The following is a 14,742-nucleotide window of genomic DNA, read 5'->3' on the forward strand; positions in this document are numbered from 1 at the left end:
CATGAAGTGGCCAAAGTATTGGAGTTTCAGCTTTAGCATCAGTCCCTCCAATGAACATCCAGGATTGATCTCCTTTAGAATGGACTGGTTGGATCTCAGGATTGGCAATTGGCAGGATAGACGCTTGCTCCTTGGAAGGAAAGTTATGACCAACCTTGATAGTATATTAAAAAGCAGAGACATTACTTTGCCAACCAAGGTCTGTCTAGTCAAGGCAATGGTTTTTCCCGTGGTCATGTATGGATGTGAGAGTTGGACTGTGAAGAAAGCTGATCGCCGAAGAATCGATGCTTTTGAACTGTGGTGTTGGAGAAGAGTCTTGAGAGTCCCTTACACTGCAAGGAGATCCAACCAGTCCATTCTAAAGGAGATCAATCCTGGATGTTCATTGGAGGGACTGATTCTAAAGCTGAAACTGCAATACTTTGGCCACCTCATGCGACGAGTTGACTCACTGGAAAAGACTCTGATGCTGGGAAAGGTTGGGGGCGGGAGGAGAAGGGGACAACGGAGAATGAGATGGCTGGATGGCATCACCGACTCTGTGGACATGAGTTTGAGTGTACTCCGGGAGTTAGTGGTGGACAGGGAGGCCTGGCGTGCTGTGATTCATGGGGTCGTGGAGAGTCGGACACGACTGAGCGACTGAACTGAACTGAACTGAACTGAATGTTGAATTGTATGTTATTTCCACACCACCAAAGTCAGCTGGAATGTGAGCACCATAATGACAAAATTTTTTAAAAAATCTATCTTTATATCTTTTATGTCTGAAATGAGGTTCAACTAGCACATTTCAGGTTCTTAATAAAATTTGACTGTCTGCCAAAAATACTTAGACATGTTGTGTCACACTCTAAAAAATCTTGGGATTGTGCCAATAAAATCCAGAACAAGGAATTATGTTTGTGGGGAATTCTTGGAGGGAAATTCTTACGGTAATTCATGGAAATTGAGTCAGGACATTTCTTAAGAGTCGGACAGGACTGAACGACTAAATTGAACCGAACTGAATGATTCCAAGTCAAGAAGTTCTTACTCAGAGCAGGGGTCAAGTGGGTTTTACTTCATTCTGCATTCACCCACCTATACCACCTAAGCTTCTGGATGCAAGTCTGCTTGTTGGGTTTTGTTTTTTTTTTTTTGGGGGGGGAGCTTTTTTAAAAGATAAAAGTTTGATACATTAAGGTGTCCTACATGATGATTTTATATACATATACACAGTGAAATGATAAGGTAAACAAGTGAACACTTTGTAGAAATGACAGAGAAGTTACACATTTTGAGACAGAGCTTTCAATGTCATGTGTGAAGTTTTGCTTTGATACACATTAAATCATGCCACAGTGAAATGATAAGCTATTGAATACATAATCACTTCCACATAGTTACCATTTTTCCTATTATGGGAGCACCTGAAATCTATCATGTTAGCAAATTTTCAGTATCAGAATAGAGCATTATTAACTGTAATCATCTTGTACATTGGATCTCTAGACTTATTTATTCATTCTACATAACTGCAACTTTGTACATTTTGACCAGTATCTCCCTATTTCCCCCACCTCCCTACCTCTGATAACTGCCATACTATTCTTAAATGGATAAAATTATGATTGTGTATATACATTTATCGGAGAAGGCAATGGCACCCCACTCCAGTACTCTTGCCTGGAAAATCCCATGGATGGAGGAGCCTGGTGAGCTGCAGTCCATAGGGTCGCTAAGAGTCGGACACGACTGGGCGACCTCACTTTCACTTTTCACTTTCACGCGTGGAGAAGGAAATGACAACCCACTCCACTGTTCTTGCCTGGAGAATCCCAGGGACGGGGGAGCCTGGTGGGCTTCCGTCTATGGGGTCATACAGAGTCGGACACGACTGAAGTGACTTAGCAGCATATACATTTATACACACATATTATTCATTGTTAAAAAAAGGAGATCCTACCATTTGCAAAAAAAAAAAAAAAAAATTGATGAAACTGGAGGATGTTATGCTAAAGAATGTAAGTCAGATAAAGACAGAAAAAAATATTGCATAATCTTATCCGTAGAATCTTTAAAATGTCTGCTCCTCCTTTAACAGTATCTTGTGAATTTCCATTCTGTGTTTACTCTGCAGGGATGAAGTATCTGAAGGATGACTTTAGAGATACCTAGGGGTACAGAGGCCCTCCCTATAAATGGGTGAACTGTGAACTCTCCTCAAGGGAGTAAATGCTTTGGGGAAAAACAATAATCTGTGAAGAATTTCTTTGTTACTAACAATATAATGTTCATCCGTGTACCTAGCCAAGCTCTCTATAGCCACATGTAGAATAGCTGTCTTGTCAATTTAAGTAACTTAGGGAGGGTTTCACATAGATCTTGAAATAGCAAAAGATTAAATGACTCAAGTTACACTCATCAGTTCAGTTCAGTTCAGTCGCTCAGTCGTGTCTGACTCTCCGTGACCCCATGAATCACAGCACGCCAGGCCTCCCTGTCCATCACCAACTCCCGGAGTTCACTCAAACTCATGTCCACAGAGTCGGTGATGCCATCCAGCCATCTCATTCTCGGTCATCCCCTTTTCCTCCCACCCCCAACCTTTCCCCTCATAGTAGAGGCTTAGAAGAAATTAGCTATCATCTACAACCATTGTCCATTCTCTTTGCTTAGATGAGGATGTGAATGAAAAAAGTAGTATCTTTAAGAGTAAAAGTCACCTATCCTAGCCCATCTTGATAACCAAAACCCAAAAACTCACAACTGAAAGAAATGCTTTTAGATTGTACTTCAGTAGTGTTGAATAGAAGGATTATGCTGTCACTGAGAAATGGGTGAAAATGGAAGACAAGGAAAGGTTATATTGATGAGAAGGAAGGAAACTGTGAAAGAAGGAGGAAGTTATTATCCTGTGTTTCTTCTGCAGATGAAAATAGCCCATCTTTATGGCTTACATTGCCACCAGTGGAATGTTCATTTAAAGGAAACAAAACAATTAAAAAAAACTATAAAATTTCAAGTTATGATTAATTGAAAACCATTTTATAGAGAAAAAAAGGCACTTTAAAGCCTCTCAAACTTGCTAATTAGGGGAATATGGTACAGGTTGGGGAGCAGAACTTTCACTGTACTGAGCCATGGGCAAGAAGAGCAAAGAAAACACCAAAACGGAGACTAGGGGTTGGGGAGGGCATGAAGGTGAGTACAGCAGGAAGGTGCTAGATATTTAGAAACTTTAAAGATATGGATGTTTATTTTTAGAGAGTATTCCACCTGAGTAAGATCTGTGTTAGAGCACAACACTCAAAAAATACATTTTTATAACAATGGAATGAGGAATAAAGTCATTATTTAAAGGCTTTTATCTTTATAACTCTTCTAATGCTTCTTACAAGCTCAATACTTTTTTGAAAATTCTCCAAAATCTTCACAAAGAGTCACATTTTAGAAAGTGTAGAATTAAAAAAAAATTTTTTTTTTAACTGGAGGAAAATTGCTCTACAATGTTGTGTTGGTTTTTGCCATAACTTAGAGCCTGTTATACAAAAGTGTAGGGTCTTAACTGACACACACACCAGTTTGAAAAGCAGCTGTAAAGAGCACTGAGCAAGAATTGAGAGACTTGGCTTCTCATTAGATCTCAGCCACCAAAATCTGTGTGATGTTGGAAAGTCATCGACCTCCCGCTGTGTCAGTTTCTTCCTAACAACATAATGGATTTTAACACTAGAATTTTAAGAAATCTTCTAGCTCTATAATCCTAAGATTCTCTGAAAATAAAAGTAGATTGAAAGTAAAGGTCCCAAAAAGTTAATTAACAACTTTTTGTGGTTGGCACTTTGGAGGGACAGTAATGTAATCTTTCTGAATATATCCATATATAAAAGAAATTTGAATTAATTTCTCCTATTCCCTAGATATTAAGCTCAACTATCTTCTTCTATAAGATAGTGAAGAGGTAGTATATGAAAAATTTTCCACATATAGATGGGTATGTGGAGACCAAGTTCCCTGAGTCTCATAATTAAACCAGTAGCAGAAAATACCAATATATACTTCTCTAGATTTCCTATATACTCTGTTGCCCACAGTAAGCTAAGGAAGAAGAAAGGCTTAGAATCAGAGAAGTGCTGATCTCAGCATGAGTGTTTTGAGGATTATTTGCTGCTTGAGCATTTCTCGTGTAATAGACTTAGATACGGAGCATCAGTGCCCTGGTTTGAAACACAGCTGACCACTTACTAGCTCCTGTAGCTCCTGTGATCTTCAGTGACTCACTTCACTCTGCCTGAAATGCCCAGTGCTGCAGTGGAGATAATAATCATATCTTGATCATAGGTATTATTGTAGGGATTAATGAGCCAATGCATACAAAACTCAGAAAAATGTCAGGCAAATAGCTCTCACTTTCTTAAATTATTATCATTATTGCTGTTGCTGTCATTGTTATATTTCCCTAGCAAAATAGCAAGTCCAGTAGAGAAACTATCATCCTAATATATGATTCCCAGAGTATTATCCTTAACATCGGTTTATACTTCTCTATTCCCAGCTACTATCCTTGGACTTGGAAGACTAAGATCAAGTTTAGGAACGAGCTTAGAGAGGAGGACAAGAACATCTGATTTCTACACGCTACCATCTCCTCCTGTTTTCCCCAGACTACGGTCCTGTGTGATTGTTGATATATCACTACTATTAAATCTACCAGCTATTCTCAGAAGGCCTTCTTTCCAAAACACCTGGAAGTTTGCTTGAATAATTTCTAACAAGCACCATAGAAATTTGGGCTCCTATAGCAGGACTCTGTTCACATCTCCAATAGCAATTTATCCATTGCATTGTAACTTTCAACTTGTGTTTTGGCCAGAGTAGAACAGACACTCTGATCCTCTTGAGGTCATGAAGCATGTCTCCTTTATACATCTCTCTAGTGCTTAGATTATTCCTAGCACACTAAGGTCTTTAATAAATGTTTATTGAATAAATAAATGAATGATTAAATCAATTTTAAGTGAATACATCAATGACTTATTAAGAAAAATTGTCAAATACTTCCAAATCTAATTGTTTTATTAACTCATTTGATGTTTTTTTGATTCTGCTTCATGATTCCTGGCTTTGTTTCCTGGAGTCTTCTTTTGAGATTAAGAATCTCAAAAGAATTCATCTCCAAGAAGCTCCTGAGAGTAAGAATGGTTGATCCTGTAGGCAGGAGATGACTAAAGTATCTTCTCAGTCCCCTGCTGAGCCTTTAGTTATGAAGATCAAGCAAAAGACATCGTTTGTCCAAGCCCATGCTTAAGATCTGATCTATATGACCACCATGTTTTCCCTAAGAAATTTCATGACTTGAGGCTTTCTGCTTCTTACCACTGTTCTCTGAGTATTTTACTTAATCATCCCCATCATTATATTCACCCCAGTGTCTCAGAAATATAGTGGTTTATGTAATTATTCCAGCACCATTTTCTACCTACCCATCAGAGGTGCCAGTCTTGGTGTAGTCAGGAACTATAGACGGGGGAGAAGGTGCCTCTTTCCAAATCCACAACAGAAAGCTTTGTCTTCTATATTTTGGTGTGTGTCAGTTCCTTCCCTGATGTAACAATGAGCTAACTACCACTGCAGGTTGTGACTAAGAAAACTGATTCTCTGGAGGCCAGGACCAGCCAGCTAGGAATCAAAACCCTGAGGGAATAGTTTAAAAGTTGATCTGTATTTCACCCAAAAAGCATGGAAACACAATTACTGAATTGCCCACACCAAGTAAAATGGCTAAGGATTCAGTTCAGTTCAGTTCAGTTCAGTTCAGTCGCTCAGTCGTGTCCGACTCTCCGCGACCCCAGGAATCACAGCACGCCAGGCCTCCCTGTCCATCACCAACTCCCGGAGCTCACTCAAACTCATGTCCACAGAGTCGGCGATGCCATCCAGCCATCTCACTCTCGGTCGTCCCCTTCTCCTCCCACCCCAAACTTTCCCAGCATCAGAGTCTTTTCCAGTGAGTCAGCTCGTCGCATGAGGTGGCCAAAGTATTAGAGGTGGAAAATGTTGTGATGTGTGATATGCCTTCTAGACTATGACATTCATTTCTAATTTTACTATCCTATAGAACTATATCACTTAGAGATACTGGGTCATTAGGAAAACAGGGACCTGTCCAAACCATTATTAATACTACATAATTTTCTTGAACAGTTTATCCATGTTTGCACTGAAGGCCTTAAATGATAACTCTATAACATTTCTAACTTTATTCAATGTCTTCGATATGTGTTTAGTATTAATCTATTCAATACTTGTCAGTCGCTGTACTAGGCACCAGGTATACAATGATTAACAAGACAGAAACTGCCCTCATTTCTCTAAATAAGTTGATTATGGATCCTTAAATACTTGTATCACTCACCCAGAATTGTTCTATGACAATTAACATTAGGTTCTATCTCAATTTTATTCCATCAGCCTGATTGCTATCTCATCTTTCTCAGAATTTTTTCCCCAAATTATCTTCATATTTTACTCTCAATAACCATACCTGATGCTTGTGTAGTGAGGATGACAAAATTTTGTTTTAATTTTTTAAAAAAATACATTCTCACTGATCTGGGGATTCTTCCACAAATTGTTGAAGATTGAAACTGGAAATGAAAAGACACAGAGCGGGGTTAAAATGTAATTTGTTCTGAATGGCCTCAAAGGACAAACAGAACAAACATGTATTTTTAGAGAGTTTCTGTTCTGTTCAGTCACTCAGTCGTGTCCGACTCTTTGCGACCCCATGGACTGTAGCCTACCAGGCTTCTCCGTCCATGGGATTCTCCAGGCAAGAATACTGGAGTGGGTTACCATTTCCTTCTCCAGGGGATCTTCCCGACCCAGGGATCGAACCCGGGTCTCCCGCATTGGAGGCAGACGCTTTAACCTCTGAGCCACCAGGGAAGCCCCACAGAAATTTTCAAAAACTTTGTTTTAAATAGTTGAAAAACACTTCACTTTCTTCCAAATTTTTAGTAAAGGTACATGAATATACGAAATAATAAAAGTGTCAGGTTACCTATCAATTCTGACAAAAATAAATGATCACAAAAATAGTAGAAAAAAAATGCTTCTTTCCACCTTTTTTTTTTTTAGAAGACTTCCTAACTCCATTTCATTGGGCAAGTTAATATCTCTTAGAACTTAATTTTTCTTATCTGAGAACTAGAGATGCTAAGAACATATAGATTTGTTACGAAGTAAAATTGAAAAGTCATATGTCACAAGTCCAGCAGAGTCTGGTGCATATGAGAGGCATAAATTGTAACCATGACAATGAAAAAACAAAAGAAATAATGAGAGTGTCAATAAGACTAAAGATAATATATTCCAAATTCAAGTGAGAATAAACATTGATTAACAAGGAAACACTACCAAATTGACTGTGTTAAAAATCTACCTAAAATTTAGCATGTGGCAAGCCCTAGGACTGCTTCATGAAATAGAGACCAGTTGAAGAATTCATGGCAGTTGCCCTGGACCAGAGAACCTGAGTCATCATCCTCTTTCCCTTCCAAATGTTCTTTGAAGGAAAAACAATCACAGTAACATAATTCCAGTAACAAATTAGGAAAAGTTAGAGGTAGATCATATCTAGTCTGTACAGGTATGGTGCCATAAGTGTAAGTTGTGGGAGGAAGGATTGTGACTGTAAGGCAGGCTGGAAGACTCATCTTTCTTGTGTCAGATTTGCTTAGTAATGAGTTCAGCAGTTGAGATAAGAGAAAGACAGATCAATAACAAAGTAGGAGTACTCAAATTTAAATCATGCCAGTCCCTGCAACCTGGACTAGTTGCCAAAATTGGTTCTTCAGGTATATTTTTGAGAAGAAAGCTATAAAGACATCCAAGCAGGATATAGAGTCTAAGTACTTAAGTCCTTGTTTGAGATTGAATTAGAATAAAATAAGTAGTATGAGATTAATAGAAAAGCAATTAGGAACAATGGAAAAGAAAAGTGTGAAAGTTTAAACAAAAGACAATACATGTAGAAAAATGCTCAAACAATTTTTTTATTAAAAAGAAAGCTTTAGGCTTGCATCATTATACAAATAATTCAATTCCCACTTTTACAAACAGTATCTTTAATGTTGTTGCTTTGCTAAATATTCTTACAAAGTTTGACTGACAAACATGAGAGTAGATATCCATTTTTATTTCTAATTATATTTGCAGACTCTAAAATTTGCAATATTTTAACCAACCTCAGCATGAAAATTAATAAGCAAAATATATGCCTAATTTGAAAAGCACAAAGGACTTATATGACTAAATGACAGTTTCTGCTAGAATACATGAATAATTTGAATAAATAGAAAGAGATAAATAGTCTTGAATAGACAAAAGTAATACTGAAAAATGATAATTTTTCTTAATATATAAACAGTACAAAGCATACTGGACATATTTTGGGGATACTGAAAGAATTATTCCAAACTTCAAATCTGAAAAGAAATATACTAAAAAATCAAGATATTTTGTAATGCAAAAAATAAACTATCATGTGGCATTGTCATCAAAGTAGAAAGAACTATTAAAGGAATAAATACAGTAACCTATCTGAGAAATAATAAAATTCATTAGTCAGCACAATAGATTTTGGCCTCAAATTAACTAGGAGATGACAAATAATTTAATGAGTTGTGTTGAAACAGCTCGCTGACCACTTTTGAAAAAGTGAAATTAGATCTTGTGCCGTATGTGTCCATGCTCGGTCACTGTAGTCTTGTCCAGCTCTGTGACCCTGTGGATGGAAGCCTGCCAGGTTCTCTGTCTCTGGAACTCTCCAGGCGAGAGCAATGGAGCAGGCTGCCACGCCTTCCTCCAGGTGATCTTCCCCACCCAGGGAAGGAACCTGAGGCTCCTGCGTTGCAGGCAGATTCTTTACTACTGAACCACAGGGGAAGCCCTTTATGCCTTATACCTACATAAATTTAAAAAGTTATATTTTATTAAGTTAAAGAAGCACTTTAAAACACTAAACAAAAAAAAATAAATAAATAAATTTAAAAAATAAAATAAAACACTAAACAAAAGACAAACTCAAAATTTTTAAAAATGTGTTGAGGAACTACAAACTTTTCAGGTGGGCTAAAGCTTAAGTAAACATACCATACATACATACACTGAGCTTTAGCTTATGCTCCTAATTTTAGTAGGCTTTCCTGGTGGCTCAGCTGTAAAAGAATCTGCCTGCAAAATTGGAGACGCAGGTTACTGAGGGTTCAATTCCTGGGTCAGGAAAATCCCCTGGAGTAGGAAATGGCAACCCACTCCAGTATTCTTACCTGGAAAATTCCAAGGACAGAGGAGAGTGGCCAGCTACAGTCTGTGGGGTCACAAAGAGCTGGACACAACTAAGCATGCACACACACCTCATTTAATTATTCAAGGACATAAAATCTAATTGGAAGGAAGGTGACGACATACAGCATTACTCTTTCGCTGTCCTGATCACCAAATTCTGATATTTGTGTGTGGAGAAGGTTTACCCTGACACATTCAACACACAATGCTCTGAAAACCAGCTGAGTGTTCCTACAATTTAACTCAGTTCAGACACTATTTATCCTGAGAAGGCATATCCCATAGGTTAAGGGTTTCATCTTAACAAGGCTGATCTTCCACACGCACACAGCTCAGATGTCAATTGAGTGTAACCTGTGCTTCTGACCAACCAGCAATAAATTAAAGGTCCCCATGACCCCCTCCCTGGTTTCAGTTAATTTGCTGGAGTGACTCTCAGTACTCAAAAAAACTGACTTTACTGACACTGGTTTATGGTTTATTATAGAAGTTATAACTTAGGAGCAACCAGATGGAAGAGATACATATGACAGGCTAGGAGGAAAGGGAGCAGGGTTTTCTTGCCCTTTCCAGAGAGGCCCTCTTGAGGCACCGCTGCATGTTCACCAACCTATAAGCTCTCTGTACCTAATCCTTCTGGGCTTTTGTGGAGGCTTCATTGCATAGCCATGATTTATTAAATAATTGACCACTGTTGACTGAGTCAGCCTCCAGACCTCTCCCCTATCCGAGGCCAAGGAGTGAGACATGGAAGTTCCAGCTCTTTCATCACAAGGTTGGTTCTCCTGGCAATCAGCCCCATCCTGTTTATGGGTGCTTTCCAAAAGTCAGCTCATTAAATGCAATGTCATCATATTTCATTAGCATAACAAAAACACTTTACAGCTTTCATTACCAGGAAATTCCAAGGGTTTTAGGAGCTCTGTGTCAGAAGTGAAGACAAAGACAAGTGTATATTTTTCATTATAAATCACAGTTTCACAACTAAAAGTGTAATTCCCCTGGACTCCAGAGCCCTAGTACTGACAATATAGTGCGCCATTGGTAGTTTCACCTAAGATCTTGAATATGAAACTCTAAGTTTTATAAAATAGGGGCCCAGTTTCATTCCTTTGAATGTGGATTATCCAGGTTTTCCAGCACCATTTACGGAAGACACTCTTCTTTTTTCATTGTATATTCTTGGTGCTTTTTCAAAAATCAGTTCATCATATATACACGGGTTTGTTTCTGAGCTTTCTGTTCTATTCCACGGATCCGTTTCTGTTTTTGTATCAATATCATATTGTTTTGATTACCATAGTTTTGTATATAGTTTGCAATCAGAAAGTATGAGGCTGCCAGTTTCTTCTTCCTGGAGATTTTTAAACTATTCACTCTCTCTTAAGGTTCCAAAAGAATTTTAGACTTGTGTTTTCTCGTTCTGTAAAAAAAATAAAAAATACCACTGGAATTTGGATAGGGACTATGTTTAATCTGTAGATCACTTTGGGTAATATGGACATCTTAACAATATGTTAAAGACATTTTAGTCTTCTGATCTGTGAATATGGAATTATTTTTCCACTTAACTGTATCTTCAATATCTTTCATGAATGTCTTACACTTTGAAGTGTACAGATCTTTCATGGTTAAATTTATTCCTAAATATTGTCAGGGACAGCCCGTGGTGTTGCAAAGAGTCAGATATGACTTAGCGACTCAATGACAAATTGTCAGAAAGGGGGATATACCCTTCTGCTGCTGCTGCTGCTAAGTCACTTCAGTCGTGTCCGACTCTGTGTGACCCCATAGACGGAAGCCCACCAGGCTCCCCCGTCCCTGGGATTCTCCAGGCAAGAACACTGGAGTGGGTTGCCATTTCCTTCTCCATTGTGTGAAAGGGAAAAGTGAAAGTGAAGTTGCTCAGTCGTGTCCAACCCATAGCGACCCCACGGACTGCAGCCTACCAGGCTCCTCCATCCATGGGATTTTCTAGGCAATAGTACTGGAGTGGCTTGCCATTGCCTTCTCTGGGGTGCTTAGTTGCTGCTACTGCTGCTAAGTCACTTCAGTCGTGTCCGACTCTGTGTGACCCCATAGACGGCAGCCCACCAGGCTCCCCCGTCCCTGGGATTCTCCAGGCAGGAACACTGGAGTGGGTTGCCATTTCCTTCTCCAATGTGTGAAAGTGAAAAGTGAAAGTAAAGTCGCTCAGTCGTGTCCGACCCTTAGCGACCCCACGGACTGCAGCCTACCAGGCTGCTCCATCCACGGGATTTTCTAGGCAAGAGTACTGGAGTGGCTTGCCATTGCTTAGTTAGTGAAATCTAAATTCAGTCTGGACTTGGGGCAGTCACTTAAAGCAATCGGCTTGTTCACACAGGTCTCTCACCTGGATTCCCGTCTCTGGCAGTAAGGTTGTCCTGCCTCCACATGGGAGGTTTACTGCCTGATTTTGGGAAACAAAGGAGGGTCAGATAAAGGAGGGCAGAGGGAAGGATAAAAAGGAAAAACAGCAGGGAAAGAGGAGGGAGAGAGAGAGGGAAAAGGAAGGCAGCTCCTAGGAAGATGGATTTTTTTTAAGGAGAAATTATCCAATTCCTCAGAGATAGTTTTTTCTTGTAACTCCATTCTAAACTATTGAATTATATCTTAAGAGTGTTGGATTTTAATTGAAGGGATAGTATATGAAAAAGCAGAGACATTACTTTGCCAACAAAGGTCCGTCTAGTCAAGGCTATGGTTTTTCCAGTGGTCATGTATGGATGTGAGAGTTGGACTGTGAAGAAAGCTGACCACCGAAGAATTGATGCTTTTGAACTGTGGTGCTGGAGAAGATGCTTGAGAGTCCCTTGGACTTCAAGGAGATCCAACCAGTCCATTCTAAAGGAGATCAGTCCTGGGTGTTCATTGAAAGGACTGATGCTGAAGCTGAAACTCCAATATTTTGGCCACCTCATGCGACGAGTTGACTCACTGGAAAAGACTCTGATGCTGGGAGGGATTGGGGGCGGGAGGAGAAAGGGACGACAGAGAATGTGATGGCTGGATGGCATCACCGACTCGATGGACATGAGTTTGAGTGAACTCCCGGAGTTGGTGATGGACAGGGAGGCCTGGCGTGCTATGATTCATGGAGTCACAAAGAGTCGGACACGGCTGAGCAACTGCACTGAACTGACTGAACTGAAAGTACTTAAATGAGATATGAGCAGAAACGTTTACTCTTCCACTCTAGAAATAAGCGAGGATAAGCCTAGCCAGTATGGAAAGGTTTAAGTTTTGCTCACCTAGAAGCAGAAAGATGAAATAGCCTCAAATTATTCCCCTTTAAAAAAGAAATATGACATAGTTGAATGTTAGAGACCATTCCTTTAAAGTATTAATAAGTTAAGGGCCTTAGAAGGTATCACCTAATTCTGATGTTGTAATTCTGACAAACTATGCCTTCTGCTTTTCCTTCAAGGAGACTCTGTGATTCCACACCCGACTCATGGCGTTCTCTACATCCTTATTCCTCAGAGTGTGGATGAGTGGGTTTAGCACTGGGGTGATGGCAGTATAGAACGCAGACACTGCCTCATCCAGTGGGAAAGTGCTGGATGGACGGAGGTAAATAAAGATACAAGGGCAAAGAAGAATGTTACTGCAGTGAAGCGAGACCCACAGGTAGAGAGAGCCCCGCGCCGGCCCTCAGCCGACTGCTTCCGAAGACGAAGTGACACGACTGTGTCGGGGCCAGAAGATGAGCAAACCCCCCGGGGGACGAGGCCACGACCGGCAGTCACCGGCGTGTTTATTAGGCTGTGTCAGCGCAGCGAGGTTAGAACAGCGCGGACATCGCGAAAGCAGTGGTCAATGATCTGAGAGCTGCAGAGGGGTAACTGGAAGGTCAGGAGGGTCTGAACAAAGGAGTGGGCCAGGGCTCCCAGCCAGGACAGTGATGCCAGCACAGTGCAAGCAGTGGAACTCATGGTGGTGGGATAACGGAGCGGCTGGCAGATGGCAGCATAACTGTCGAAAGCCGTGACAGTCAAAACAAAAACCTCAGCACAACCAAAAAAGTGGAAGGCAAACATCTGAGTTACACAGCCCCAGTAGGAAATAATCTTTTTCTCAGAAACAAAGTCTGCAATCATCTTAGGTGCTGTTGCTGAGGAATAGGCAATGTCCCCAAAGGACAAGTTACTGAGGAAGAAATACATGGGTGTGTGAAGCCGGGGATCAGAGAAAACCGTGAGCAAAATGAGGTTTCCCCCCAGGATCACCGTGTAGAAGAGGAGGAACAGAGCAAAGAGTATCAGTTGCACGCCAGGATCTTGGGAAAGTCCTAAAAATATAAACTCGGTAACATTGTTGACTACTTCCATGGAGATCCAGGCAGAACTGGTTGAGTGGCTCTGGTTCTCCGCAAAAATAAACGTTATAAACCATTGTAAGCAAATAAAGCCTAACAGGAACAGCCTTCTGGAAACATTTAAGTGATGTTAAATATAGCAGAGGAAAATATTTATATTTCTTGAGTATAGTTCATGGATATTTTTTCATCATTAATTGTCTTACCACATTATTGACTCCCATTTGATTTTCTATTATGCTTAGACCTACAGTTCCTTTCTCCCAAATGTTTTCCTTCATAATTATCTTGTCCTTTTCCCCTCAGTCTCTCTCTCTCTGATCTCACACTGCTCACCCCCACATCAGAAATTCTCTTTGATATGAAAACACTTTAAGTATTAAATAGATAAATTAATTTTTGAGGCTAAAATACAAGCAAGGAGTTAGCATTTTAGATTTGATCTCTAAAATTCCTAAATAAACCTTTTAATATAATATATACAGATCAACTTTAAAAGAATAACATTCTACTTAATCAAGTGAGAATGACTCAGTTTCTAGTTTCTAAATTAGGTTGGAAGTTTCAATGCAATTAAAAATTAAGTTAATTTTAGTGACAGAACCACATATACGTTGACTCCCTGGGTCACCAACAACCTATGCTTGTAAATTTACATTGGAAGAGTTTGAGTCCTAGTCTTTGACCTGCATGAAGAAGTTCAGCTTCACTTGCCAGTAAGGAATACATCAAACTGCACAGAGAAATAATTTGTCCTATGTATTGGACAGAATACCATACAATTCAAAGTATTTTACATAGGAAAGTACTTTGTCCTATGTGGTAGCTCAGATGGTAAAGAATCTGCCTACAATGCAGGAGACCTGGATTCAATCCCTGGGTCAGGAAGATTCCCAGGAGAAGGGAAGGGCTACCCACTCCAGTATTCTTGCTTGGAGAATTCCATGGACAGAGGAGTCTGGTGGGCTACAGTCTATGGGGTGAAAAGAGTCAGACATGACCGAATGACTAGCATACACGTTTTGTGCTAAAGAGTTGAAAATTTTTTAAATTACTGAAACTTC

General features: G+C 39.8%; 1 pseudogene; it reads right to left on the reverse strand.

The window, feature by feature from the left end:
• Positions 1-12,762: 12,762 nt before the first annotated feature.
• On the reverse strand, positions 12,763-13,691 carry LOC148776732 (olfactory receptor 4S2-like; annotated as a pseudogene).
• Positions 13,692-14,742: the final 1,051 nt, after the last annotated feature.

The sequence above is a fragment of the Moschus berezovskii genome, chromosome 9 (assembly GCF_049115385.1).
Source record: "Moschus berezovskii isolate FMDL1 chromosome 9, NW_MosBer_1.0, whole genome shotgun sequence".
NCBI classification, from domain to species: domain Eukaryota; kingdom Metazoa; phylum Chordata; class Mammalia; order Artiodactyla; family Moschidae; genus Moschus; species Moschus berezovskii.